The sequence below is a fragment of the Harpia harpyja genome, chromosome 6 (genome assembly GCF_026419915.1).
Source record: "Harpia harpyja isolate bHarHar1 chromosome 6, bHarHar1 primary haplotype, whole genome shotgun sequence".
Lineage (NCBI taxonomy): Eukaryota > Metazoa > Chordata > Aves > Accipitriformes > Accipitridae > Harpia > Harpia harpyja.
Window position 1 is genome coordinate 68,542,387 of NC_068945.1, and position 26,327 is coordinate 68,568,713.

At 42.2% G+C, this 26,327-nt stretch overlaps 1 protein-coding gene across 1 annotated transcript in view; it reads left to right on the plus strand.

The window, feature by feature from the left end:
• The window catches only part of EXOC4 (exocyst complex component 4), a 414,930-nt gene that overhangs the window by 250,171 nt on the left and 138,432 nt on the right, over nucleotides 1-26,327 (plus strand). The window lies entirely within an intron of this gene.

Consider the following 26,327-nt stretch of genomic DNA (forward strand, 5'->3'; position numbering starts at 1 on the left):
TGCTACCACACAACTGGGCCAGCACTCTAGTGCATAGACATATTAACTACATGTGTTAAGTAGTTGTATAGCATTTTTGAGGCTTAATTTGCAGCTTGGAAATTTGGAGTGGAAACTCCAGTCAGTCAACCTCTGCCTGTGATGCTGATGACTATCTCCTTATCATAACCGTTATTTTCATTATTTTGTATTTAATAATGAAGCCCCAGAAATGAGGCACGTGGAACGTCATTTGGGTTCTTCTTCTGCCTTTCCTATGCAGTGAGGCCCTTGGTTCATCACTGGGGTTTTACCATACAAGGGCACAGTTGCATTTTCAGACTGTGCCAACTTCCAGGGTCTCGCGTGGGACTCGCGAGAAAGTTGCTGCAACCTCAGGAAATAGCAAGGAAAAATTACACTTTGAGTTTGGTGTGGTTTTAAACTTGTGCTGATTATCTTCAGGTCCTTGTTTGCGTGCAAGTTTATTTCCAGGGTAATTTTCTGAAGAGGCAAATGCCAGTTGGTTTGGGAGGATGTCTGGGAATAGGTGATGAGACAGACTGACCACTGCAGCAGCACTGGCCTCTTGGGTGGGAACCATCTGTGAGTGTTTTAGAAACGTTGCGTGTCAGCAAGAGACAATAATTGATCTAAAGTCTCACACAGTTGTTAAGCCATGGCTATTTCTTAATTGATAATTGTGTCTAGCAGGTTCAAAACTCTGTGTGGTACTGGGGAGGAAAAACCTTGGTCAGGGGCAGTTCAAAACTCTTAACGCAAGGAGAGTCCAGGGCAATGAGCCTCTCTATGCTGAAATTAGCCATTGGGAATGATTCCCCGTGGAGTTACAGATCCCACTTACAATAACATCAATTGTATCTATGCTGGAGGTTTGCGCCATTGGATAAAGCAGAGAAAAAAAGGCTTGTAGAGTGTGACTGCCTCAATATGGAGGATATTCATAGGACGGGCAAGAGCCTTTGAGTTGAGCACTGTGATTGAAATATGACTGAATTTTCATATTTTAAATGTCTTTGTTAATACAGGAACACATGTTCATACCAACGTTCCACCTTCAGCATAGACCTACAGTTTTTATTAATTCTTGCAAATAAGTGAGGTGTGTAATGGAGCCCAGGTGAGTCCCCGGGGAGTTACTGCAATGTGTGGCAGCCCTTCCAAATCATCCCCATGTACCAGAGCAAGGGTATATATGCAGCAGACTTGGGATCTACACTTCAGACCAGCTCAGGCTTTAGAAAGAATCATGCCCATCTTTGAAGATTTTAACCACAAAGTCATAGAATCATAGAATCATTTAGGTTGGAAAGGACCCTTAAGATCATCGAGTCCAACCATTAGCCTAACACTGCCAAGTCCACCACGAAGCCATGTCCCTAAGTGCCACATCTACACATCTATTAAATACCTTCAGGGATGGTGACTCAACCACTTCCCTCAGCAGCCTGTTGCAATGCTTGACAACCCTTTTGGTGAAGAAATTTTTCCTAATACCAAATCTGTTCCATTTCCTTTAAGACCATTTATAAAAAAGTAAATCCAAATCTAACTGCTTTGGATGTAGGATTGTGGTGTTCTGCAAAACAGACCGATACAGCGAGACAAAACTACCATTAAGGTGAAGATGGTCTTTGCATTCCCGATACCTAAACCTTCCCTCCCGTGGCAGAAGTCCAAGACCAGTGTCTGATGCCAGCTGCTTCTTATGCCACAAGCAAGAGATCTGCTAGGAGGAGTTCAAGAGAGAATGTGTTTCTAAAAGCAGCTCTCAAGGATAACATAAATAATCCTTCAATGTTAGACCGAGCAAGGGAGTATCTTTAGCTGTCTTGACTAAAAAGCCATCCCACAACTGTATTTTTGATCGGAAAAACAGTATGGACAAGTAAAGACAGTTTTGTAGTCTGATGTGCTGCAGGAGAACAGCTCTCTGCATCCCATGTGCAACTGGCATCTTCCTTCAAGGCTGCCAGCTGGGCAGAACTGGGTCTGCTTATCAGTTGGGATGGAAGATGGCTTAAAAAATCTATCTGTTATGATGCAAACAGGAAATCACTCCCTCTGAACCAATGTTAAATATTTGTCTCTATTTAGCATTTGGAAATAGTCAGATATTAGTGATTCTGTCTTTCCAATTAGAAATGCTGGCAAAATTCACTTTTTTTAACTAAAACGCCCGTTATACTCTGAGCAAGAGCAGTGTGTGAACACTGCCTGAGTTCCAGTATCAACATGCTCTTTACTGTAGTTGTGCCTGTAGTTTTGACAATGTGCAGTTGTGTTTTCTCAGCTAACACAAATTATAATCTTTTGTGGTGGATTTTGAAACAACCGTAGTACTTCATTTTACAATGTATTTGCAGAGGGTGAAATTGTTTGTATTGAGCTTGTGTGTAAGTGCTGGGGATTTTTTTCAGGCAAAAAGTCTGAAATTGACTGTCCACTTTCCTTGTCCAGTTTCAGTAAAAAAAAAAAAGAAGTTACTGCTTGAGTTAAATTTAATTTTAGGTTGGTTTTATAACCAGAAAGAGCAGGTCAATATTTTGTGAAGCTGAGGGGAAAAATCTTCTTGGAAGAATTTTTTTCACCTTAAAAGTGTGTTTTATTGTGAAGCTATATTACTTAGAGCTGAATTTAGTGAAAAGTTGTAAGTGCTGACAGCCCATCCCATCCCCCGCATTTAATATGTCTGAATAATCCTGGATAGCCCGTTGCACCTGTTAATTAGCCCTACATACATTATTTAACTATCTCACTACACCTGCTGATTTCTCCCCCTGAAAAAACAGTTGGGAATAATGCATTAAAAGCATCTTAATATTATATTGTTTGTTGTCTCTATCTCATTAACATTTGTTCATCTGGAAAAGTGGAGTAGCTCATTTGACCTGTACCATACCAGCCATGACACTGCCCTCCCGTGCTCCATCCCCATCCCTGAAGTGAGGGAAAAGGCTAATTTATTCTATAACACAAAAACACTGTATTTTCTCAAATAACTCTGTAGGAGATGTTGATAGCATGTGGAAGCTTGATGTTACCACTTATGCTTTCAATGAGAGTATTAAGTGCTGTGTGAATGGTAATTATAAATGAGGATCTTTGCCTCATTAATAGGCACTCAGAGTCTTGGGCGATATGTGGTGGTGGTTGGGACCTAAGAAGACCTAAAGTGGTTGGATTCATTCGCCTTTTCTGACCTGGTTTAGCAAGCCAACAGTGACCACATCGCTGTTTGGGCAAGGACAGATGTTGTTTGTCATGACTGTAAAAAAAGAAATAGAAAAGCAGTAGAATAAGTCTGGGAAAGTATTGCATTTTATACGGTGGCTTTTAATTGGTGGCCATGATGGGAGTTTTTCACTGCTGTTTCCATATCCATTCTCTGTCATTAATGATCCATTTGACAAGTCTCGTTGCTTAAAATGAGCAGGCTTAGTTACAGTCATCCCTTAATTATTAAAAGTGATGCTTTTTTTTTCCTCCAGTGATGTAACAGCATTTTGGAGTGCTTTTCCCCCATGGCACAAAGAAGAGAAGTCTATTATTTGAAAGGTACTAAATTAGCATGGAAGTGAAGTGAATTTTCATTCTCAAGAAGAGTGGCTGCAGTGCAGATGCATGTGTGTAATAGAGGAAACTGTACGTGTGTGTGTATATTTTTGGTAGTTTCGGATCATTATCTTAAAGTAAAGTAAAGGCAGTCAGACTCCCAAGTAGCCCCCGCTCTTGCTGTATTACAGGTTTTTTCTCCTTCCACCAAGGTGGTTTTGCGTTCATTCACTAAATATGGCCCTAAGAGGCTGGAATGAGATATCGAAATGTAGTTCCATCTGATCTTGGAAATTGCCAAAGTTAACAACTTTCAAAACCTAAAAATAAGAAAGGGCTATTTTGCAAACACCATAATGGATGTTCTGTCAAGCTCGCATTTTATTTCATTTCTCTGAATTCAATATATGGATTTTTATCCAAAGCATTTACCAGGCACTGGTGACTCTCCCTTTGGCTGATCAAAAATGAGTGTGTGAGGAGGGAGGGGGAGGAAGTACGTTATTTTTATGTATTCACTTTTGTATTAGGTGAACTGAACTGTGGCTCCAGGACGAGTCCCATCAGCTGCTCAGACAGTCCTTGAAACCCTTTCACAACTCTCCATCCATCCCTCCAGGTCACTTACAGGTTTCCAAAGAAAGAACGAACTGAACCAACTTTCATCTTCTGTGGTTGTTACTGTGTTAGGCGAGGAGAGTATTTGACAGATTGAGTCTTCCAGTAGTATTAAACAAGAACTGGCACCTTTTAAATCAGGTCTTTGGATGGACTTGATTATAATTTACTGGCCTTCCTGCCTATGTGTGCAATTGATATGCTCCATGCACAGTTCTGGCTTCAACTTCTGGCTTTATCCAAGGGTGCAGGTATCTTAAGTTCGTTCTGACTGCAGGGGGTAGAAAGATGAGACACTAAGTTAATGAAGGCCCTCTCTCTTTTTCATTGGTCATACCCCAGAACTGATTAGCAGAATCCTGACCCAGAACGAGAGCATGAAAGTGTTCCTTGAAGCACACTGGGAACTCTGTTTAACTGGCTTGAAGTCATTCTTGAGTGGTAGGAACCTTACCTATGTCTCATTTATTTAACATTGTCGAGATCATTCCTTGGTCTGCATCAGTCTTTGGGGTCTGCTTAGTACCTGGGTACATCCACCAGCTGTCTGCTCGGTGGCGATGTGCGGTTTTTGTCCAGTGGAAATGAAATCGCTGAATCTCCATTGTTTTTCATCATTCCGTGACCAGAGTTGCACTGACGCATGTTTTCGTTTCCCTGGTTGTTGATGTCGTGCTGTCCTTAGACTGCCAGAAAAGGAGAAAGATATAAGAGAACCTGCAAATACGAACTCAGTTTATTTGGGGATGTCAGTGAGTTGTTCGTAATAGTACTGTACATGGCTGCATTAAAAATTAATTGTAGAGAACCATTGTTTTGCTTGTAACAGAACTTTATAACTTAATAGAATTCACATTAACTGAAGGTCTTAGAAAATATGAAAATATCTTCTTTTTCTTTGACCTGCTTTCAAGAGTATTTTTGAATAGTGTGTAGTCAAGGAGCCACATGGTTCAGAAGCCAAAGTAGCTCTAGTGGTGGTCTGAGTTCGAAACATAACGTTGGTTTTAAATGCTAAGAATTCACGTATGGTTTATTTTCCTTTAAAAAAATCATTACTAGCTGGAATGGAACAGTGATGAAGAGAGCGGTATCTGCTAACTCAGTAGTTCTTCTCCAGTACTTATGCTTATCATATCTTAAAAAAACTAAGAAATCAATTCCTGCAATCCCTAGCCACGTCAAAACGACGCTTATCAGTATGAGCCTAATGGAAGTTGCCTTGTCTGTTTGAAAGCATATGAATCTCAGGGGTCAGGATATAATTTCTTTCTTCTGTTATACTTGCAGGTGCTGCTATGGAATAAAGGGTTTTTTCCACTGAATGAGGGTGATAAAAATTACTCACTGAATTGTTCCAGTTGAAGCAGCTTTTTAAAAATTATTTGGTGGTAAGAACAGAACCCAACTAGGTAGCCGTTCAACATCTCAAAATACGGACAAGTTTCATTTTGTTTTACTGGTTGATATAAGTTGAACAGGTCAAAGAACTAGGTAGACCCAGGAGGAGGAAGAAAGCAACAAAACAAACAAAAAACCCTCACAAAAATTCATTTGGCCGCAACGTATTTTGGATGGATCTGGGTTAAGATGGGAATCCGTAGTGCCAAGAAGGCCAGCAAAGAAATTTAGCAGAACAATAAATAGGAACATATTACAAAGCATGTGATGTATTGCACATAGAGGAGAACGGCCGAGTTCTGAGGTGTGGTTTTGCAAGATAACTGGTTGGGGATTTTGTTTGTGTTTTAAGTTGGTTAGCTGGCTTTATGGATTTTGTGCAGCAAGGCGTTCTGGGGATTGTGACCTTTCAAGGCAGACTTTGCTGGGTGTGAAAGTAAGAGATGGCCAGTCCCCCCATCTGAAGGTCACTGAAGCTAGTAGGTCATCCAGACTGGGGCTTTGGGTCAAGCCCTGGCCATATGGAATTAAATACAGCCACGTTGACAACGTAGGAAATAAAACACTTTCTCTTGACAAGGACGTTGCTCCCAAGCATAGACAGCAAATCTGTGGCAAACTGTGGAAGACACAAATGTGTGTGTTTTTCTTCCAGGTTTTATTTTTCCTTCTTTTTTTCTTTCTTTTTTTGAATCCCAAATGTTTAGCAGGATATTGGGTCACCTAATTGCATTTTGTTTTTCACTGGCTGCTGTTCTTATCACAGCAGCACAAGACTCTGAGTTCAGTCAATACTTGTGTATTCATGGGAGGCAATCAATAAAAAAAATTAGAAAGGAGTCATGGTAATTAGGCTAAAGCTGCTGCTTATGAGTTTTCAATAATTACTTTAGCTTCCTCCTTTTCTAACGTCTCAAGAAAATGGTGGCTGATTGAAGGAGGGGATCTTGCTTGACTGAGGACATGTCAAAATTCAACAAAGCCAAGCGGGAAGTCAAATTAGCGCTTTTTGTTTCAGCACATGAAGGGGGCTTCACAGGGAGACAGGGAAAGAATAGTCTTGATTTTTAGATGGTGCCAGCTAGCAGCTGTGCCATTCTCTCTTACCTGTTTGTCCTCATTTTCATGCCCTGTAACATTAGCTCCCCTGGCAGTAACCCAGGGGCTTGCATTTCTCAGAAGAGCTCTGGGGAGATGTACCATCTGGAGGAAGACAAAAAGTTTTGAGGAATGTGTTGCTCGCTTCTCCTTGGCTTTGTCACAGCCATATACTTCTGCAGCCACTTATTTCCTACAATCATATTCTGAGATCCAGAAGTGAAGGGGGAGCTCACGGCTTGTTGATAACAGGGTTTATGGTGACAGCGCTGCTGTCTGGGCTGTGGATGGGAGGAAAAAAATACATAAACCCATGTGCTGCAGTGCTGAATAATCAGCCATCTCTCCGTTAAAAATGTGCCACAGCATTTTCTGTCATTAGCTGCTAACTCCTTTTGCTCAAGCAGGCTTGAATCCATCGTGATGGACAAAGGCCTGAGATCTCCATCACTGCATCAACAGAGGTTTTCTGAGACGGTGGAGAGCAGGGCTGGGGTCAGCCCACAATGGGGGTGCCCTGTGCAAGAGGTAAAAACCTCAAGTGCGACCTTTCGCACCCAGATCCTGCATCACTTGGAGAGAGAACACGCAGCTGATAAGGAGGAGCACTCTGGGTGGCTGGAATACCATGCTATGGTCATGTTAAACTCATTATTAAAGGGGGAAAAAAATCCCCCAAGCCCTGCTGTGGCTGTATTTAGACCTGATGATTACTTACAGTAAAAATGGCATGAACTGAACGTACGTGCCGTGTGTATGTGCAAATGTGTGTGCACAAGGGAAAGCCCTTTTAAGCAAGTAAAAGATGTCTCAGAGCATCACACTGATCTCTCCTGAGAAAGATCTGTTTTATCTTCGGTGAAGCATTGGAGCGTCTTTGCATCCATACTGGCTTCACTGTGCAATAGGTAGTCAAATAATGTTTTAACGTAGTGTGAAACCTGGGATCCTCCTGTCTGCTGGGCATTTTCTCCATCCTCTGTCCACAGACCACGTTATTGCTTCTCAGCTTCAGTGTGTGAAAGGAACTTAGTGGTCCTTCCCTGGTGAGATTGGTTAAGGCTTTCTACCTTAAACACACACCTCTAGTCGCGCAGAGAAGAAAAAAATCTTTCATTATTGTGCACTCTTGTTGCTTCTACATAAATTGACTTGTTACTCCAGGGCTCAAAAAAGGGTCTTGTATCCATGAATCTCATTTTCCAAACAAGCTGTGCTGTGAGAGCAACGTCGTGCTGGAGAGGAGCAGACTGATACCTGAACTAATTCAAAAGGGATGCAGAGCCCTTTTCATCCTTTCTCTCCATCATTTCAAAGCCATGGAAATGGAGCCTTTGTCTCCTCTGTATTATTCCTTCATCCAGAGGGACTGGAATGGGTCCCACACAATTCTGGTTTGGCCCTGAGCAGCACGTTCTTACCCACCAGAGATCTTACCACAGTCGTTAAAAAAGAGAGAAAGGAACAGGATTTTTTTTTTTTTTTTTTTTTAATAGCTGAATCTATCACACTTTCTTTTATCCCTGTTTCCAAAAGTTCTGCTTTTTATGTGGGAAGTGTTGGAATTAATTTGAAAGTGTTAGTGAGGAGTACTGGTAGACACAGCTGTAAAAGCACTAGGACCTGCAAAAGCCCCCAAAGAGCTGTCAGAGCTTGGCTCTCTGTGGCGAAATGTAAGATTTTTTTTTTTTTTTTCTTTTTCCAAATGTACAGAAGCTTTTTGTCGTTACTCAAGATTCAAGGCAGCTTTTTAAAATCTCAATTTTCCACGTTCTGGTGGTCTGTTCTTGCTGTGCTGCCATATGGTGGTGACCCAGGCTTTCCTGCTTACTGTCAGTCTTGTTAAACTGCAGATTCGTGGGAAAGGAGGTGAAATCACTGAATTGTAATGACTGTATCCAAGGAGTAGCCCCCTTTCACCCTCCTGGTACACTAGCCAAGGCATAGACCATTAACAGACTGAACGCTTCAAAGGTGGGATTCAAGATGTTAGAGTTGCTCAGTGTGATTTGTAAGATTTTCACATAATTGCATCCCTCAATTTTCTCCTTTTAATTTACACTGGAATCTGGAAGCCTTAATAATCAGTCAAGCCTCAGTGTATGTAGATGCTTTCTAACGAAGGGAAAAAGATGGTCCCTTCTCCCTAACCTTATAGTTTAGATATACATATTTAAAGACAAAAATTGACAAATACTTGGATATTGATGTCCTAAATGAGCCGTACAAAGAAATATTGGGTCAATATTTTTTTAGTATTGTGGCCACTGATCTCAAGATCCTGAAAGTTTCTCCCGGTTCCCTTTATTTGCTGTTGACCATAAGGCATGAGTTTAAAGGTCGTTCTCCTCTGTAACAGTCACTTGTTGCCCAGTGCTGCTACCAAGACCAATTCGCATTTGTCTGTTTTAGAACTGAGGAAAAAGGCCACATCAGCTTTTGTGCTAAGAAAGAAGTTTCTCTAAGCTTCCTTGCTGAGAGACTGGATTTCAGGTAGGAGACTTGAAAGTGCAAGAGACTTGAGATGCAGAAACTACTCAGAAAACATTTTCCCTAGTGATTTAGTGAATACCTGTAGATTACCAGATCTACCTGGATGAATATCTAGTTTAAATACAGAATTTAAATACTGACTGGAAAAGGGGAAACGTAAAACCCATTTTTAAAAAAGGAAAAAAGGAAGACCCGGGGAACTACAGGCCAGTCAGTCTCACCTCTGTGCCCGGCAAGATCATGGAGCAGATCCTTCTGGAAACTATGCTAAGGCACATGGAAAATAAGGAGGTGACTGGTGACAGCCAACATGGCTTCACTAAGGGCAAATCGTGCCTGACAAATTTGGTGGCCTTCTACGACAGGGTTACGTCATCTACCTGGACTTGTCCAAAGCGTTTGACACTGTCCCACATGACATCCTTGTCTCTAAATTGGAGAGACATGGATTTGACGGATTGACCACTCGCTGGATAAGGAGTTGGCTGGATGGTCGTGCTCAAAGAGTTGTGGTCAACGACTCGATGTCCGAGTGGAGAGCAGCGACGAGTGGGGTTCCTCAGGGGTCAGTACTGGGACAGGCGCTGTTTAACAACTTTGGAAGTCTTGCAGGTAACTACAGCCTTCGTGAACTTAATCAATTTAGGTATATTAGACATGTAATATTACACCAGTGGTAGCCAAGGGTATTACCAGAATCGAATCCCTCCTAATTTCAGGATGACTTACGTCTGTTTGAATTGGTTTCTCTTTACTTCTATTGACATAGTCAATGCAGAGAGAGTGGAGCAGAGGAATAAAAGTTGTGCAAGGTGACAGAGTATGATTTGACCCAGACAAAGCAGGACTGAGGCTTGTTTGGAATTTAAGCCATTTGTGAGATGGAGCCAATCTGAAGGTAATCTTTTCACCTGTATTAAACTCTGAAAAAAGGATCACAATTTTTGCTGTTAAGCCAGAGAAGTGGGTAGCTTTCACGCTGACCATGAAACCTGGTGTCTCAGCTGTGCATAATCACATTACCCTGTAGTGGGTGAGCCACTGGGAAGATAAAAGCTGTCAGGTAATGGAGATTTGTTACAGCTATCTTTCAAAAAGGTAAGCTTAATTCAGCTTCTGCGGAAATACGGTGGCGTGAGTCCACAGGAGGTCAGGTTAGATGGTTGTAGTGGTAGCTAAGGGCCTCAGTCTTTGAATTTATGTAAAGGGAGGTGCATTTATGAAAAAAACTTCAGTTTTGTCCTTGGACTGCAGCCAAGCAGGACTAACCCTGGCTTCTTCGCAGTGGGGTAGCACTGCTAGTTTTAAGATGATAAAACAGGTCAACCATCATTTCCAATGATCAGTCTAGGTTGTAATGTTTTTTAATTATCTTGCCTTTGATAGAACTATCATACGTTAGAGACTTGTAAAATATTTCAGTAGGTGATGGTGACTATTTGCAGGTATGGAGACTTGATGAGACATCTCTCCCCCACTTGTTTTGGAAGCTAGTGTAGATCTCTCCAAGCTAACTTACTTCCAGACACCTGAATGTTTCTTTACAACCCTTAAGCTGATTAATGCCGCTCATTAGGAAAATATCTGCTTGCTCTAATTCGCAAGTTAGTTTTACACACTTGGTGTCTTTAAGGTGTTTCTTCTGTGTTGTCCTGCCTGGAGTCATTGCTTCCAGGCTCCTGTAGCACAGGAGAGCTATAGTTTTGTCTTACCTGTATGTGTTCTTGAGAACAGGCATGATAAACAAAACCTCAGTGAAATGACACAAGTTTATCTCAGTGGTTTGGGTTTGCGTGGCAGGGTTTTGGTAGCAGGGAAGGGGCCACAGGGGTGGCTCCTGTGAGAAGCTGCTAGAAGCTTCCCCGGCTCCAAGTCGGGACCCGCCTCCATCAGTGACAGTAGTAGTGCCTCTGGGAGAACAGATTTAAGAAGGGGAACTGGTAGTGAGTAGTGGGTTGGAATGTGAGAGGAACACCTCCGCAGACACCGAGGTCAGTGAAGAAGGAGGAGGAGCGGGGGAGGAGGGGATGCCCCTGCAGCCCGTGGTGAGACGGCAGGCTGTCCCCCCCAGCCCGTGGAGGGGAGCGGGGGAGCAGATGCCCACCTGCAGCCCGGGGAGAGAGGAGCCCACGCCGGAGCAGGGGGATGGATGCCCCCCAAGATGGCCGGGACTCCATGGGAAAGCCCGCGCTGGAGCAGGCTGTGCCTGAAGGACTGCAGCCCGGGGAAGGGACCCACGCTGGAGCAGTTTGTGAAGAACTGCAGCCCGTGAGAGGGACTCATGTTGGAGGAGTTCGTGGAGAACTGTCCCCGTGGGAGGGACCCCATGACAGAGTAAGGGATGACTGAGGAGTCCTGCCCCTGAGGAGGAAGGAGCGGCAGAGACAACGTGTGATGAACTGACCCCAACCCCCATTCCCTGTCCCCCTGCGTCGCTGGGGTGGAGGGTAGGTAGGGAATTTGGGAGTAAAGTTGTACCTGGGAAGAAGGGAGGGGTAGGGGGAAGGTGTTTTAAGATTTGGTTTTGCTTCCTATCGTCCTTGTTTTGATTTGGTTGGTAGTAAATTACATTTATTCTGTTTTTTCCCCAAGTTAAGTCTGTTTTTTGCCTGCGACCATAATCAGTGAGTGATCCCTCCCTCTCCTTGTGTCGACCCACGAGCTTTTCTTTATATTTTTTCCTCCACATCCCACTGTGGGGGAGGAGCGAGCGAGTGGCCTCATGGTGCTTTGTTGCCAGCTGGGCTTAAACCACAGCACTCAGTAAGATAAAAGATGAATCAGAACTTATGTTGGAGATAGCACACTCCTTCCTCTGGGAGACACCATGTTTCATTTCGTTCTCCTAGTCCTAGCAGGTACATTTCCCCATGGACCAGCAGACATGATGCAGGACCTACAGAAGACTTGTGTCAGTCTAGGATGGGATTTAGAGGCCAAAGCAAAGATACCTGAGGGCATCTCAAAAGCACTAGTTGCCCAGGTATTGGCAACTGAGCAGAGCTTCTAGCTCATATGTAGACACCTAAATTAAGGTGTCTGAATCTGGAGGTAAATCATACTTCAGATAAAGGTTTGGTGTTCCTGGGCTAAATCCTCAGTTATGCAGTTACAGAAGAGGAAAATTAAATGAGATCTCACTCTTAGCTGTCGTTAAAGAACTTCAAGGCAGAACACAGTAATTCGTTTTGCTTTTCTGACTTGAGACCACATCGTCTCAATTCCCACAAGGAATTAATCTTGATTTGGATAGATGAGTAGAGCAAAGGATTTGGTGCTAAGGCCCCTGCTGCTATACTACATGTGATTTGAGAGCTTTGTTCTGGACTGTTTAACCTGGTCTCATGCATTAAACTTTCCTACCACGTAGTTTTGCTTTGTGGACGTCTGAAGGACCAAGCAGTGATTCTGTCCCTGACACTCTCATTAGCTGCCTGAGTTAGTTTGGTGCAAATCTTACAGCTCGGTTTCTACCAAAAGGAGACTTGTTTGTGCACACCCAAATAGCTCTGCGAGCAGGACCCAGACAGGGAAGGGGGACGAAGGGGGATTCACTTCAAAATGGCATAATGCTAATGTAGACACTTTGTCTTTATTACTGCTTTTCAACATTTACCTTCCTTTGGAGCGGCTGTTTGATGCAAATCAGGTTTCAAAGCCCACCTCAAGATCCTGTAGTTTCCCTCTTAATTTAGTGGACATACTGAACTGCAGCTTTGTTGTGCTCTTTGCATTAGTAAGGACATAAATGAAGCCCTTTTAAGCTCGTCTCCAGTGATTCCCCTTTGATGTGTAAAGAGGTTTGTGCAAGTGTTGTTTCCTTGTCATGTTTACCTTTCCAGCTCGAGGAAGCAAACTGAATTGCAGCTATAAGTTTGCATTATAACATTTTGCAAATCACACACAACAAAGGCTTTTATTGGAGTCGCACATGGCAATAACAAAACGTGGGATTTAGGAATGTATTTACCGAGAGAAACTTCTTCCCTCTGCACACATACTTTGTCACATTTACTCAGGGACACATACCTTTTCTCCATGGAGGCGAAGGAGGAGTGATGCTGTCAGAAAAGGTAAAGGAGATCCTTAGCACTGGCTTTTCAAGGCGCTGAGAATACTGTGATTAAATGCCAGCCCAATCCTTTGTATAATATGTCCTATGGTAAATGCTGCAATACATTTTATAGATTGTTTTCCCACTGAAGGTTCTGTAAGTGCTTTGGAAATAAATGTCCAAAACCAGACGATGTCTGAAAAGTTGTAGGTATGTAGGCTAGAATGTCATTTCTTCCAGGTGGCATCTTCTCCCTGTTCAGACCATCATCCAGACTGCCCAGGGCAGGTGTTGGAGACCGTTGTACTGCCTTGAAATAGCAAGGGAAATACTCATCACACAAACTGCAGTTAACTCAGATTTTGTGCAGGATACGGCTTATTGCCGCTTCTCTGTAAAAGTGCCACAGCATCTGTAACGCCTCAGGTTTTATTCCTGTTGGGGCCGTAGAAATCTGATGGGAAATCAGAGTAACGTAAGGTATCGGACTTACATGGGATAGGGATGGGTCTGCTCTGAGACACTGCTGATATTTCATCGGGACTAACTGAAGGGGAATTGCAGGACAGATACTGGACCTGAACAAGAGCAGAGTCAGGCTTCAGATGACCAAAAGGCTTTGCAGTTGTTTGCAAAATCTGCTCTTGGTGCTTGCAGGAAATATTGAGTTCCTTCAACTCCCTGCTTTTCAAAGGGGCTTTTCTGTGTTTGAAGCTGTTACAAATGTGCTGAACCTGAAACTGCTGTGCAGCGACAATTTATTAGTGTTCATTAGTTTGCATTTTGCCCCACACATGAACATCTTCTTGCAACCTTGCCATGAGATACGTTTTTTTCTCCCCCCACCAATTGTTCAACAGACCTTTGCTTCACCTGCAAATGAAACCATCAAAATGTTTTGAAGGCCAGTTCATTTTCCTGCTTACAAAAAAATCCTTTAATTGCTCCCATGAAGTATTTTCTTTCTTTTCTCCATACCAACAAAGTGGCATTTATTAGCATTTGTATGGTTGTTATTTGTAATTTCATTGCTGTTCCTGATGCCTGCATGTTATAATTAAATCATTTCAGATTGTAGTTACAGTGTGAAACAGCTGCATCAAATTACAGTTGAAAACATATGTTGGAAATATGCAACTAGCTAAGTATCTGAGATGCAGTGAGGGCGAAAGACGCAAGGAAACAAGAGGCCTCAAATAGGCTGCAGCTTTCCTGCCTCTCATCTCCTGCCTGGATGCCATTTGCCATCCTCATTAATTGCACAATGAGGGAAATGTCCTGATTCTTTGCATTGCACTTTATAAAGCAGATCATAGAATACCAGGTTGGAAGGGACCTCAAGGATCATCTGGTCCAAACTTTCTTGGCAAAAGCACAGTCTAAACAAGACTGCCCAGCACCCTGTCCAGCCAAATTTTCAAAGTGTCCGATGTTGGGGAATCCACTGCTTCCCTGGGGAGATTATTCCAATGGCTGATTGTTCTCATTGTGAAAAATTTTCTTCTTGTGTCCAATTGGAATCTCCCCAGGAGTAACTTGTACCCATTACCCCTCGTCTTTTCCACGTGACTCTTTGTAAAAAGGGAGTCTCAGTCGTCTTCGTAGCCACCCTGTAAGTACTGGAAGATGGTGATAAGGTCTCCCCTAAGCCTTCTTTTCTCAAGGCTGAACAAAGCCAGTTCTCTCAGCCTTTCCTCATAGGGCAGGCTTCCCAGTCCTTGGATCATCTTTGTGGCCCTTCACTGGACTCTCTCCAGCCTGTCCACAGCTTCTTTGTATAGCAGGGATGAAAACTGAACACAGTGTTCCAGGTGTGGCCTGACAAGCGCTGAGTAGAGTGGGATAATGACTTGTTTATCTCTGCTGGTGATGCCCTTGTTGATGCAACCCAGCATTCTGTTGGCTCGCTTTGCCGCAGCAGCACGCTGTTCACTCATACTGAGCTGCTTGTCCACCAGGACCCCCAGGTCCTTTTCCACAGAGCTGCTCCCCAGCCGGGTAGATCCCAGCCTGGGCTGCACTCCTGGATCATGTTTTCCCAGGTGCAAGACCTTATATTTGTCTTTGTTGAGCTTCAGAAGGTTCTTGTTAGCCCAGTCGTCCAGCCTATCCAGGTCTTTCTGCAGGGTGGCTCTCAAGTGTCCGCTTCCCCACTGAGTTTGGTATCATCAGCAAACTTCATCAGGGTACACTTGATCCCATCATCCAGGTCACTTCTGAAGATATTAAACAGCGTTGGGCCCAGTATCAATCCCTGAGGGACCCTACTTGTGACAGGTTGCCAGTTTGAAAAGGAGCTATTTACCACCACCCTCTGGGTGCAGCTGGTCAGCCAGTTCCCCACCCACCGCACAGACCGCTTGTCTAGACTGTAACGCATCGGTTTCTCTAGGAGGAGGCTGTGGGAAACCGTATCGAATGCCTTGCACAAATCCAGGTAGACAATGTCCACTGCTCGCCCCACATCAACCAAGCAGGTTACTTTGTCGTAGAAGGCGATCAGGTTTGCCAAGCACGATCTGCCCTTGGTGAATCCGTCCTGGCTTTTCCCAGTCACGTGCTTCATTTGACTTGTGATAGCCCCCAGGAGGATTCGTTCCATAACTTTCCCAGGGACTGAATTAAGACTGATGGCCCTATAAGTTTCTGGATCCTCCTTTAAGGCCTTCTTGAAATGGGGGTGACATTAGCCTTCTTCCAGTCTTCTGGGATGTCCCCAGTCTCCACAACTTCTCAAAGATCATGGAGAGCACCTTCGCAACGATGTCAGCCAGCTCTCTTAACAACAATGTCTATGATCTTTTCAGTCTTGGCTGTTAACTCTTCCATCACCCCATACAGAAGGGGTGGGTGCCTGGCTTGGGCAAAGTATGCCACGGACATCTGGGTTGCCTTTTTCTTGACTGTCTGTATAGTAACAGTGGGCAGGGAAATGCTTTTTGGCTAATAACGCTGGAAATAGTCATGTCTAGGTCTGCAGGGTAGGGATGAGTCAAGTACAAAGGTTGGATGCAATGGCCAGTGTTGGCTACATCATTCTGGCATGATTTTCCGTACACACCTTGGGATAACCATGGTTGTTACTTGATTGTAAAGCCCGACTTCTTCCCTCTCCCTTCCCAACATTGATAGGCAGAATGGAGTTGAAATGCTATTTATCAACTTCAAACTATGGAGTGGACAGAATACTGGTAGAGCAGGGTTTACACAGCTCTGGCATTTCCAAGACACCACGCAGCTTTGGGGATGGCCCCTTCCCTTCAGCTTGCCTCTTCTTTCTTAGCAAGGCACTCAGCTTGGGACCGTGTCTTCTAAAAATACATCTACGTTTCAGGGCCGTGTGTTGAAAATGGGTCACCCAAAGCCCGCAGGGTGGTTTGCTGCTTTCTAAAGAGGACATAAAAAGGAACTGCTTCTGGCGCTATATAAGACACTTGCTGTTCTTCAGCATGCTTTACGATCGTGGTTAATGGCTCTATGCGGTCCAGTACCGCACTCCATCAAACCTTGCAAAGGCACTGGGCGATAATTTCCTTGAAATGAAGAGGAGATGCAGGAGACATTGCAGATGGACTCTGTCCCACCTAGGTAAGGACTTGGGTCACTGAAAATAGGTACTAGTGTAATTGCATGCATTAGCATAGATTTTTAATGTCAGTATGCTTGTTAAGCAAAATTTCCTGCAAATTTCCATTGTCCTTGTGAAATCCTAACCAGGTCTTGGTTTAGCGAGACTATTAATAGTGAAATACTACAAAAGTTAAGGTATTTATATTTTATCCATCCTGCCACTATTGCATTTACTTGATAAGGTTTCTCTCCATGCTTCCGTTAAAAATGGTTGCGCAAGCTGAACAGTAAACTGCATTGCTGTGTGCTTATAATGCATTAAGGTTTTTACTAATCTGTTATACAAAACCTTTCACACTGGTGTCGCGGGATTTCCCTCTGATCACGTCTGTTGCATCACTCCAGAAAGCGTGCTTTACCCAGAGAAAAAAACATTTATCCCATTCCGTGATCATGTATTTACTTACAGTATGTAAAACAAAAGGCTCTAAATGCGTTCCCAGAAATCTTTTGTGCATTTTCTTGAACATACCTGTGTTAAATTGCCTGTCAGAGATTTCTCCCAGTGTGAGCGAGAGGGTAAGCAAGCGTTAACATCCTGGCGTAGCATGGCTGAGGCTGGTCTTTCTTCTTATATATTGTGCTTTTGCAGGAAAGGTAGTGGATCCTGGCTTCAGAATTAGATTGTTTCCAAGAAAAGATTTGATTCTGCTGTAAGTTATTGAACGTATTAACATTTTATTGCTCTGCTTAAGCAGCTCAAAATTTCTGGTGGTAGCTTTGAAGGAAGGAAAAACGAGAAGAAAAGGTTGTTACAAAAGATGTTGGCTGAGGGCTCGCCAGGTCAAAACCACGGAGGAGGAGAAAGTTATGGTGTGTATTAGACAAGGTGACACTGAGCTGCCAGGGTGGTACAGCTGTGAAAAAGGCAAATGTGAGCTAGGAAACGTTTTCATTAGGAAATTAATGACGTATTAATGAGAAGTGTTAATACTGTTACACTGGATGCATTTGAAACTTTCTTTTCGTGTGATAACTGTGACTGATTCCAATTACCCGTCTTCCAAAAAGGTGCAAAGGAGAAGCTATTAACAGGAGCAGAAGCCTCTCCTGCAGGAGCAGAGTGAAAAAAGGTTGACTGGCTTCAGTTAGCGAAACGAAGGCTGGCCCGGAGGGGATGGGTCTGTGCAAGCTGCAGTCTCCAGCCAGAAACGGGAGAGGTCAAATCCAGGCCAAGAACTGGATAGGGACACCCTTCTCTGCAGACCAGTTGCCATTACTTTGTGGAGTGCCCAATATGAGCAAATCGCTCTCCAGGGTTGGGGGGACGTGTCACAATTCTTCAACACGGTCAACAAATTTAAAATTAGGGTCCTTCTGGACCTGTGCCCAAGCCAAACTCCTTTATTTTGAACATTGAATCAGTATGTATTTCTGAATAATAATAATATGTATAACGATCTTAAGTTCTGCTTAGACTTTTAAGCTCTACAGGATAGGATTAAGGTGGGGGAAAGAGAGCATCTTGCAAAGGTTATATTTCCATCAGATTGGATAGAGGTTGAATCTTGGTCTAATGATAATGCTAAATAGCCTACTTGGACTTTCTAATATTATACCTGGTGGAGCTGAAGAAGGATAAAGGAGTTTTATATTATATTTCTGCTCCTGTTTTAGTTTAATTGGAGAATTTTCCCTATAAGGCAGCATTGATTAAATAGCTGCACCTGCATTTGTATTGTCAAAGCTATTTCTGCTATTGAGAAGGTCTGCATACCTTGTATGAAATCAAACCTTTCTCTTATTTTTTAATATCTCATTTCTTTAGGGGGTTTATTTGCAAGACTTCCTTTTGTCCCCCAGACCAAGTTCCTTTAAGCTTTCCTTCATCAGAAACTCCCTGTCATAGCTCAGCTTTTTTTTTTTTCTTTTGAAATATGCATCACTATCAAATTCTGAGAATACTTTGCGGTGAAGCGAATGGAGGACTAAAAGAGGACAATGACTTAAGCATATGCGTTATGAGGTATCTGTATGCAGTGACTGGGTCTAGTTGTAAAGATACAAGAGTATGGCATGGAAAGGATGGTCTTGTTATGAGATGGAACTTTGTAGGTCTAGATTGGGGGTTTTTGTTTATTTGGGTTTTTTTTTTCTATTGTAAGTTTCTTTTACTGACTTTAATCCAGCAAAACACATGGACCTGTTGGAGCGACTCCAGAGGAGGGCCACAACTATGATCAGAGGGATGAACACCTCTCCTGTGAGGACAGGCTGAGAGAGTTGGGGTTGTTCAGCCTGGAGAAGAGAAGGCTCCGGGGAGACCTTATAGCAGCCTCCCAGTACCTAAAGGGGGCTTATAAGAAAGATGAGGACAGACTTTTTAGTAGGGGCTGGTGCGATAGAACAAGGTGTAATGGTTTTAAACTAAAAGAAGGGAGATCGAGACTAGATATATGGAAGAAATTTTTTACGATGAGGGTGGTGAAACCCTGGCCCAGGTTGCCCAGAGAGGTGGTCGATGCCCCATCCCTGGAAACATTCAAGGTCAGGTTGGACGGGGCTCTGAGCAACCTGATCTAGTTGAAGATGTCCCTGCTCATTGCAGGGGGGTTGGAACTAGATGACTTTTAAAGGTCCCTTCCAATCCAAACCATTCTATGATTCTATGAAATACTACTATTTCTCTTTTCCCCTAGTTGTATGAGCGTGGGCTCCTTAGCATAAGGGGACGTGAACTTGGAGCATATCAGCTCATCTGCTTCTACCCGTTGACAAGTGCATGGCAGCTGACCTCATTGCCGTGGAGAAATAAGTTTGCATGGCTCTAGATATACATTGCCAATGACCAAGCAGTAGTTGATCCTGTGAATTCATACCTCAGTTTGCCTCTCAGTAACATTTCTGGATTTGAGCACCTTAAGACCAAATTCTTTAGGACCAGTATTGTTTCCTGGTGATGAAGTGTGTTAAGACCCAGCCTTATTGGGATTCTGTCGATGTAACATGCAACACAACTAAAACAGCAATTTCCAGAGTCTTTGGCTTTCAGATAAGCGTGTCTATCTCTTGCTTCAGTTCTCTGGTGTGTTGTAACTCAGCATGCTTATAGTCATGTACAGTAGCCCTTAATGTCAGCAGCTTTTTACATTTCATTAAATTGCCTACAGATTCTCCGATTCTTTTAATCACAAAAGTAGATGCTGACATGATACATGTGGCAATCAAAACATGAAAAACAAGTTAAAAAGTAAGTAGCAGCAGCTTTCTTGCTGCAGATGTCAATATATTTGACAAGCAAGTGCTTGCGTTGTGACACATGATAATAGAAAACATCCTGTTGTGGTAAAACACCACTAGCACCTTGAGAAAAGCCTGGTGCCTGCGATACCAAATTACAAGCAAAGTTTCTAGGGTCCTTGTTCAATGAATTTTATGCCAACAGGAAGCCTGATCTTTTAGTTTATCATCAAGGAAGAAAAAGAAAAAACAACCACTAAATCAGTGCACTTCAAAGCCTCCAGGCACTATGGTAATACAAATAATAAATTAAGAAATAATAAAGTGCAGAATAGTGGTGTTCAGCTTTAGGCTGAGAATGGGATTGATAAGCAGAGAGTTTAACATTAAGAAAAAATCCTTTGGGGCTTCAACCTTCACTGATTGTAGAGTGTCAGGAAAGAAATTAGCATTTTTGTTGTTGTTGTTTACCTCAGAAATTTAGGAAGAGATAGAGAATGAACAAAAGATGCTCCAAGGAGCCCTTCTGGAAAAAGTCCAACCATTGCAAAGTTACACAGATGAATTGATTTAATTAGGCTGTATAATAACACTTCTGCTGCGGCTTTTGAAACAGACTCATAAAAGATATTAACTGATGCAGTCTGGGTATTGCATATTTGTTTCAAAGATGCCCATGACTCTTCCCTACTTCCTAGGTCATAAAAAACTCTGCAAAACATATAGTACCCTCATATTCTTACTCCCCTCAATTTTCTGTTTTTACTGATTAAAAATGTCTGTACTGTGGCTAGAAATCCTTAAGCGGAGACAGAAGCAAAAATCCTCTTTCCTATGATATAGCTTGTAGAAATTATGTATGAGAAAAATACAACCCTGTAGCTGTGTACCATGCAGTAAAAAATTGAGAATGAAACTGGTGTGGAGAAAATGGGATTTTACTACCCAAGGATTTTTTCTCCTTTGTGGAGGAGCTGTGCCTGTGTTGATGGCCAAGATGTCCATCCGAATATTAGTGAATGTTTGGAGTGGAAGGCATCTTCCTTCAGGCACTTCGTGACCTACCACTTATGCTAAATTCACTGAAGTTCATTCTGCAGGCACAAGAACTTTGTTTCAAAGTATGCTGATCAATTTTGAACCATCATCTTGCTTTTCACAGTGATGCAGTGATGGTTACGCTGAAAACCATGGTCTTGGTGAAAGTGGAGAGGAAGCTGGGTAGCAGGGCAATTGTAGGCACTTGCAAACCTTGGTATAAAGGATACTGAGACACTGACAAACCTGTTCTTGACTCCAGGGATTTGTGGATAAATCATCTAGCAAAATTAGAGGTACATTTTGAAAAAGATTCCGGTATTTCTTGTGGAATAAACCACTTTCACTTGATCATTATGGTCTGTCTTTGTCAGGGAACTGTGGAAGGATTTTGGGGTGGTTAGAAAGACCTTTCAATAAAGCACTAACAATACCTTGAGAAGAGCACCATGTCAGCCACACTGTGTTGAAAGAAGGATTGTGGAATCCTTTTTCATGCAAACTTTTCAGGCTTACTTGACTGTCAGAGGGAAAATGCTGGGAAAATCCAAGTTGCTCCAAGCATGGTACTATAGACTTTGTATCTGCAAGCCTGAAAGTATCAGTGATTGAAGTACAGGACATTCCACTTCAATGTAAAGAAACACTTTTTTACTGTGAGGGTGTCAAAACACTGGAGCAGGTTGCCCAGAGAGGTTGTGGAGCCTCCATCGTTGAAGATATCCAAAACCCAACTGGACACGGTCTTGGGCAACCTGCTCTGGCTGTCCCTGCTTGGGCAGGGGTTGAACTGGATGATCCTCCAACCTCAATTCTTCTCTAACTCTGTGTCTTGATATCACTTTACGTTTTCCAGGCTGTCAGAACAAGATAAAAGGTCAGCGATGACAAGTTTGGCTTTTGTATTTTGTTAATTTAGGGAAACAGGAATTCTCCTTTGTAATCCTGGAAGCCAGCACTGTTACCAGTTTTCACGTATGTCTCTTCCAGGTCATAGAAAATAGGCACGGTGATGGAGCGATGCAAGGAATTCAGCAGATGGTGCAATTATTTCTGACATGCTTTGGCTTTATGGGGGTCTGGGCATTTCAGTGGGGCTGCCTAGGGCCTGGTTTGCCGCTCTTGTGTACCCAGTCATTCACAATTGCTTTATAATCACCGTGTAAAAACTTCAAAGTAGTAAAGACTACGTTGGCAAGATGTAGTACAATTACTTTGTTATGCATCTTGTTATGTTGGCATATTTGTTTAATTAAATTCCTTGCTAATGAGAGCTGTATGTACTTGCGTTAATTATTATTTGCTTAACACAATCAACAGTGTAATTCTTTTCAGAAAAGCCACACACTTTCTAGTTAAATTCAATTACTGATTTTGTGTGCTTTCTGAAAGAATAGTTGCTCCATTTTTGTCAAATGATAGGTTGCATTCTTTAATGTGAATGAAATTCAATTTAACTAAAACTTAACATAATATATTATATTTTTAATTGGTGATTAGGCAAAGAAAGGAAAAACTCATTTGATTTGTACCTCAGCACAAAGATGTATATTTTTTCTTACTGTATTACAAAACTGGATGAGTCTGCTATTTATCACCCACCAAGACCTTTTTCCATCTGACAAAGAAAAAGTACATTTGTCTTCTATGTCATGAGGCTTTGGAAGGAAACTACTTTCTCATGCTAAAAAAATTTAACCCAGTGGAACTTCTGACCTTTTACCAAGCGCTTAATTACTTTTTAAAATGTAGAGTACTATAAACATATTATACAGCCATGACCTATTTGTTTTTTAATGCTATGCCTATTAGCTCTGATTTTGATCTGTGAATTTATATTTAGTCCCTAAAATTGAAAGGAAAGTGAAAACATAAATATCTTTAATCATGTTCAATAAGGAAGCTAATAACCAAGTATCTAATTGTTTCTGCGAGTAGATGCTACACAACACGGGTAGAGTTTGTGTATGTACATACACCCACACCCATATGTATCGTCTCTCTATATATCTGGCAAATTTACTGCTCTATCCTTACTGACTTCAGTAGGTTGTTTCTCATTTGAACAGTGAGCTGCTGATCAATACTGCAAAATGTGTTTAGTATTAGGGGGATCACTGAACCACAGTATATTAATGTATTTAAGTTGCAAGCCTCAGGAAGGTGGTAAGAAAGAAGCAACTCAATGGACTAATGCGGTAGGAGCAGATGGAAGAAATAATTCTTCTAAAGCAAAATATAAACATGGCCAGGATTATGCAGCAAGATAGAGAGGATTTGTTCTCATCCCAAGAAGGGTTAGGAATGTTTCTTTGCATTTTTTAAGACAAAATGTGCCATTGCATGAGAACTTTATCAGTGGAGGAGCAGAATATTAATGAGTGTGGTGAGCCTATAAGGCTCTTCGATGTCTTCGTAATCACTGAAATGAAACTGGGCAGATAATACAAACACTCCTGAGGTCTTCCTGCAGATTACACAGAAGCCGTATCTGTTCTTCAATATTCACTAATTGTAGTTAGTCATTTTTAACTATGCCACAAAATCAACAGAAAGTTTTTTTTAAAACGCAAGTGCAGAACTTGGCTCGCGGTTATGTCCGTCCAATTGTAGCATTTTTAATCTTTCATTTGAATGCTGGCCTGTGACTGAGATACCTTGGGAATAGAGTAGTAAAACCTGTAAGAATTGCAAAGTGTTTCCAGGCCATGTGCTTAAAGGCTTTGCTGAACAGCAGTACATTTTTTCCAAACTTGTTAAAGTTGCATCTTTTCTATTAATAATCGCCATTGTTAATCTACTGGGAAATAAGCATTTTAAGGAAATGAGTGATTTACTCCTCCATACAGAATAAAGGGCACAAGTCTACCGTTAGATATCGTAATTGAAAAATCACAGGGAAAAAAATGTGGAAGTTGAAGAATCACGGGAGGAAAAATAGAGAAGTGGAAGAATCAATAGTAACATTAATGAGAACTGCTTGAAATGACTGTTAATAGCTCTGGGCATCACTGTTTCGGGAATCATTTCCAGTCGTAAAGCAGTACCATTGCCTTCCTACACAAGGAGCATCTCAGAGATGTGAACCCTGTTCCCCAAGACCAGCTTGATTCATTAGAGGATTCTGCTTTACAGCAATACATTTTCTCACATAGGTTGTGTGAAATACATCAGATCGCTCACTCAGTCTCTTTGCACTTCTCTTGTCCACTTGGAAAAGCAGGTGAGGATTTTTCACTATTTCAGCATGAAGGAAAAGTTAAATAAAGATGATAAAGACTTCTTAGGTGGAGACTTGCTAACGTTACCCTCACAAGGCAGTGACTGCAAACAAGTCCCAAGGCAGGTAGTAACCGGGTCAAAACTTCTCACAGCCATCGCAAGCCTGTACGCCAGTTGACTGAATTGCTAAAACAGACATCCCACCTACCCATGGCGCTTCACAAAGCTCTCAAGAGGGTTGAAATTTTCTTTCTTTTCCACGTCATGATAAAAATCACAGCTACTTGTGGCACTACACATGAGTAAAATTGGGGTGAAGAACCAGATTTTATAGTTTTAAGTCCTCCTTCCACTGAAGAGCATTGCAAAAACCCAGTCAGCTTTGGTGGGTGCATGGCTTTTGTGTGGAGTCTTTGATTTGCACAGAGGAGAGTTCAGCTCTGGTGGCTTGTACTTAGCAAAGGAGTAGAAATGTTTTAGACTCAGAGATTTTTGCTAATTTGGTAACAGCAGACAAGACAGAATAAAGTTAAGTGTGTCGGTGAAAATAAATAAATATGAGGATCAAATATAAAATGAAATATATGAGTGAGGCAACAGCAGTCAGGCTTTGTGAAGTGGAAGCACAGAGGTATGTTTCCTTTCAGGGAACAGAAACTAAAAAGGCAGATAAAACCCCGTGTTATCTGCTAGTTTCCAGAAGTTAAAAATTCCCAAGGAGACTGTAAATTCTTTGCCTGTCCTGGGACTAAACCTCCTAGTTATATTTTCAAAGCCTAAAACCTTCTTCCAGGAATAGCATTTTTGTGAATGTCGTTTTACATTTCCATGCTTTGTCTAAGTATTACTTTCCTTCCTTTTGTTGACATGGCATAAACAAACAGTTTTTCATGGAAAGAACTCAGCTTTTAAGAGAGGCTAATTAACATGAAGGCTTTAGGCACACTGCCCTATGTAAAGCACTTCTAGCTCCTTCTTTTTTTGTATTCTTGGCCCTATTTTACATATAGACCTCTAAATTAATATCTTGCCTACCAGCGTCTGCATAGATGAGATACTTGAATCCAGGTCACTGACATCTTGGGTTGGTCCCATAACGATGAGACCGTCCTTTATGTGGCATCTTCAGCAAGCTGAAGGAAATGGATGCACATTTAAATCACAGCTCTAGAAGCTGTAAAATATCTCTGGGCTTCTGCCTTGAGAACAGGGAGTTTGCAAGGCTCAAGGCCAGATGCAAAAGGATAGTTTCTGTCATAATACTGTTTGGAGCAAGTGCTAAACTTGAGAGATTGCAGGTAGGTTAGATCTAGGAAATCAAGCTCTTCAGTATCAGCCCTTGGGGTGCTGTAGCTGCTTTTTATATCGAGCTTTAACTATAGCAAGGTACTATATTTACAAACACCAAACAGAGATGTGGAGCAAGGGAACTTCATGCTTTAATGATTAATGGACTCTCTGATATTCCCTGAGTTGGTGTTTTTCATAGGTTGGATCTTCCTTTCTGCCTGGAGGCTGTGTCTGAATTTCATTCTCTTTCTGAAATCGGGCTGCAAACACCTGAAATGCACAGCTCTGCTAAGGTGCATTACACCATCCTGTGGATCGGGGAAAGTATTGAACGTTTCTGTAAAGGAAGCACGTTTGGATGGATTCTGTGCATTTCCATAAGGCAAAAGCTCAGTTTTGACTCGAGGGAAAGGTGCAATGATAAAACAGCTAGTTTGCTGGATTCTTTATCCTGTTTTGTCCCAGGTAATGCATGTTATAGCCACTTAAGCAGAGTTAGAGAAAATCTAGTTATTTGAGGCAGTAATCACGTGGACCCTTTAGATTATGACAATAAGACTTTAATACGAGGAGCTATTTTCTGCACACTTTATGTTGCATTATCATAACATCCTCTAATGAGACTGTTCTCGTTCGTCAATTTTTACCTCTGGGAAAGAGAAAGAAGGCTAAATTGAGAAATATTCATGGATTATGGGTTTTGGAGCATGTCATTCCAAAATTGGACTGCCCTCACAGTGAAGGTCAT